The sequence below is a fragment of the Rutidosis leptorrhynchoides genome, chromosome 7, assembly GCF_046630445.1.
Source record: "Rutidosis leptorrhynchoides isolate AG116_Rl617_1_P2 chromosome 7, CSIRO_AGI_Rlap_v1, whole genome shotgun sequence".
NCBI lineage: Eukaryota > Viridiplantae > Streptophyta > Magnoliopsida > Asterales > Asteraceae > Rutidosis > Rutidosis leptorrhynchoides.
In genome coordinates, this window is record NC_092339.1 from 84,840,750 (window position 1) to 84,845,323 (window position 4,574).

At 31.4% G+C, this 4,574-nt stretch overlaps 1 non-coding gene across 1 annotated transcript; it reads right to left on the bottom strand.

Moving 5' to 3' along the window:
• Positions 1-2,758: 2,758 nt before the first annotated feature.
• LOC139860962 (small nucleolar RNA R71) lies at positions 2,759-2,865 on the bottom strand. Its single transcript, XR_011763586.1, has one exon. It is a non-coding gene; the product is annotated as a small nucleolar RNA R71 (small nucleolar RNA).
• Between the last annotated feature and the right edge of the window lie 1,709 nt (positions 2,866-4,574).

Sequence of the window (4,574 nt, forward strand, 5' to 3'; positions counted from 1 at the left end):
CACTTTTATTTATCGTAATTTCAGTATCGTTATTTACTTTACGCTTTAAATTTAGTCTTTTATTTATTTTTAATATTTTACATTAGGTTTTAACTGCGACTAAAGTTTTAAAAATCGACAAACCGGTCATTAAACGGTAAAAACCCCCCTTTATAATAATAATATTACTAATATATATATTTGTATTTTTATAAATTTAAACTAATATAGCGTTAAGCTTTGTTTAAAGATTCCCTGTGGACGAACCGGACTTACTAAAAACTACACTATTGTACGATTAGGTACACTGCCTATAAGTGTTGTAGCAAGGTTTAAGTATATCCATTCTATAAATAAATAAATATCTTGTGTAAAATTGTATCATATTTAATAGTATTTTCTTATAAAATTTAATAGTATTTTATACCCCTTAGCTTTAAACATCAAGTATTTTTGGCGCCGCTGCCGGGGAACTTAAAATCTAGCTTAAAAGCCGAAAGCGCAACGCTATATAAAAAAAAGATTTTTATTTTTAGTTTACTTTTATAAAAATACGCTTTTGTAAAAATACGTTTTAAATATTCGAAAACTTAAAAAGAAAACAAAAATATAAATATTTTTAAGAGTTTGTTAAATATTTAAGTTTTATAAAGTTTCTTTATTTTTATTTTATAAAAATATAAGTTTTATTTAAATATTTTGTGTTTATTTAAAACATAAAATCAAAACCGGAAAAAAAAATATATTTATAAATTTATTTTTAAGATTTTTATTTATAAAATTATAAGTATCTTTATTTTTATTTTAGTTTTTAAAATATAAGTTTTATTAAATTTATATAAATATATTAAAAATATAAAAAACAAATATAAAAAAAAACTGACCTGTCGAATTTGACCTGCACCTCTTTTGGACCTGCAACCTCCGCGACTTGCGGAGAAATTGAACTGGTTCAAACGCGACTCGCGGAGCCGTCTGACACGGGCCACACAGAAACCCTAACTGCATTAATTACGGAGTTTTAATTATTATTATTAATTAATTAGTATTTAGGGTTAATTAATTTATTATTTAGTTTAAGTTTTAATTAATCTGTTATTATTTTGTTTATTTAGTTTAATTAGTTTAAATAAGTTATAAAATTAATAGTTTTAATAAATAAATAATATAAAAATAATATTTTTATAAAAATTGTACTTTTTACAACTTTTAGTATATTTTTATATTTTGTCCCTTTTTATTCGTTTTTAGCGTAACTTTTGTAATTTTCGCTCATATTTAGTTTTAATCCATAGTTTTTGCCATAGTTATTTTTTTTCTCTAGATTTTTAGGCTTTGCCGTAAAATCCCTTAAGTGCCTTTTCCTTAGACTAAGATCTAGGTGCTCTAGAATTTTGCGACGCCTTTTTAAGTTTTAGTACCTTTTTAAGATATTGTCATTTGGGATATAGTTTTACTTGTAAGCTTTAGTATTTTTAGACGCAACTTTTAGTTTTTAGTTTTTAGTTCCTTTTTAAGTTTCAACGCGCCACTTTCTTATTTTTATTTTTCGACACCTTTTACCTATGTATCAATTATCACTCCAATTAGTAATCTCAATTTGCAATTTTAATTTTAAGTTAGTGATAGTAATAAGGTTGGGTTAGTCGAGTGTTTTAAAGTTTTATAAGTATCTCTTTTTCTTTCTTATTTTTCGACGCCTTTTATTTTTCAACCCTTTTCTTTTTCGACCTTTTTCGACGCGCTCTTTTTCTTTCTTATTTCTCGTCATTCTAGTTTTAGGACATAGATTTTTTTTCTCTACTTCTTCTCTATATTTTTTTAAATTACGAAAATTTATTTTAAGTGGTTAAATTGATAGACATCAAAATTTTCTGGTTCGTAGTAATAGTTGAATTTGTACGTGGACCGGGTTATTGGAGCCAAACAGTACTCAATTATATTGAGACCAAACGAATCCTGCCCCTCTGCTGCATCTTTTGGCTATTCGAAACGTGGGCAAAATCAGAAAAGTCTATTAATTGGATAACTTATATAATTTTTCTTTCCTTTTAAAAACTAATAGGATATTCAGTGAATGCACCGAGCAAGACGTTCACCACCTTTTGTACGTTCACCACCTGTAACTCGATCAAGACATCTAGCTAATATTACCGCCGTTGATTTTTCTTTAGAATCGTCATCCAGTCGACCAAGTACTCCAATTCAAATTTTCGATAATCCATTTTTTGAACCCGACCTCACAATTGAGAATCCGGATAATATTCAGGGACAATTCATAGATCCTAAACCATTAATTTTTCCTCCGGAACCATCAATTATTCAAACAGAGATTGTTGAGGAACGAACCATTAAATCAGAATCCTCTAGTGATTCAGATTCAACAAATTCAATCATGGAAAATCTGGAACCTCTAAGTATGGAAGACCGAATGCGAGCTAAACGCACTGGCCAAGGTCACGCAATTACTCATCCAGACATTAATGCGCCAGATTATGAAATCAAAGGACAAATTCTACATATGGTGACTAATCAATGCCAATTTAGTGGTGCGCCGAAGGAAGATCCAAATGAACATCTTCGTACCTTTAATAGGATCTGCACACTATTTAAAATTCGAGAAGTTGAAGATGAACAGATATATCTCATGTTATTTCCCTGGACTTTAAAGGGAGAAGCCAAAGATTGGTTGGAATCGTTACCTGAAGGGGCGATCGATACATGGGACGTTTTAGTTGAAAAATTTCTTAAACAATTCTTTCCGGCATCTAAAGCCGTAAGACTTCAAGGAGAAATTGTTACGTTCACACAGAAATCAAATGAAACTTTATATGAGGCGTGGACAAGATTTGAAAAGTTATTAAGAGGATGTCCGCAACATGGTTTAGACACCTGTCAAATAGTACAAATATTCTACCAAGGATGCGACATCACTACAAGAAAAGACATAGATATATCAGCTGGTGGCTCTATTATGAAGCAAACAGAAACTGATGCTTACAAAATTATTGATAACACTGCTTCCCACTCACATGAGTGGCACCAAGAAAAAGATATCGTTAGATCATCTAAAGCAGCTAGAGCCGATTCTAGCCATGACTTAGATTCCATTTCCGCAAAGATAGATGCTGTGGAGAGACGAATAGAAAAGATGACTAAAGATATTCACTCAATACGAATTAGTTGTGAGCAGTGTGGAGGACCACATTTGTCAAAAGATTATCTCAGTATTGCACTAACAATGGAACAAAGAGAGAATATTTCATACATAAACCAAAGGCCTGGAAATAATTATCAAAATAATTATCAACCGCCAAGACCGATGTATAATCAAAACCAGAATTATAACCGAAATGTTCCATACAACAACCAACAAGGTCCTAGTAATCAACAAGTATCCAATAATACTTACAACCAGCAAAGACCTAATTTTCAAAACAAACCACCACAACCCGATGATAAAAAGCCGAATTTAGAAGATATGATGACGAAGCTAGTTGAATCTCAAACGCAGTTTTTCACATCTCAGAAACAAACCAATGAACAAAATGCTCAAGCATTTAGAAATCAACAAGCTTCTATTCAAAATTTGGAACAAGAAGTAAGTAACCTAGCAAGGTTAATAGGTGAAAGAAAACCGGGAAGTTTACCTAGTGATACAAATGCTAACCCCCGGAATGAAACAGCTAAAGCTATTACCACAAGAAGTAGTACAACACTTAAACCACCTGAAATACCTGTAATTTCTGAGAAAGCTATTCCTACTCCACAAGAACCACAACCTGAACAAGATAAGGAAAAAGAACCGGTAGTTGAAAAGGTTAATGAAGATAACACAGTTAATGCTAAACCTTATGTTAAACCATACCAACCACCACTTCCTTACCCAAGTAAATTGAGAAAAGAAAGACTTGAAGCCGAGCAATCCAAATTCTTGGATATGTTAAAACAAATAAATGTCAATCTTCCTTTCATTGATGTAATTTCAGGAATGCCTAGATATGCTAAATTTCTGAAAGATTTAATCACGAATAGAAAGAAAATGGAAGAACTCTCGGCCGTTACTATGAATGCTAATTGTTCAGCAGTGCTGTTGAATAAGATACCAGAAAAACTATCTGATCCAGGAAGTTTCACAATTCCATGTTTTCTGGGTAGTCTTAGTTCAATAGAAGCATTGACAGACTTATGTGCTAGTATAAATTTAATGCCGTATTCACTATACGCTAAACTAGACCTTGGAGAATTGAAACCGACAAGAATAAGCATACAACTAGTCGATCGATCAATAAAATATTCTAGAGGGATAATGGAGAACATGCTAGTTAAAGTTGGTACTTTAGTATTTCCAGTAGATTTTGTTGTTCTAGACATGGAAGAAGATTCTCAAGTTCCTCTCATATTAGAAAGACCATTCTTAAACACAGCTAAAGCAATGATAGACGTGTTCGGTAAGAAATTGACCCTAAGTATAGAGGACGAGAGTGTTACCTTTTCAGTTAATAGAGTAATGCAACAACCGCAATCTGCAGATGATACATGTTATTATATTCAAACTATAGATTCACATGCAGAATTGTTAGAAGAATTTCCAG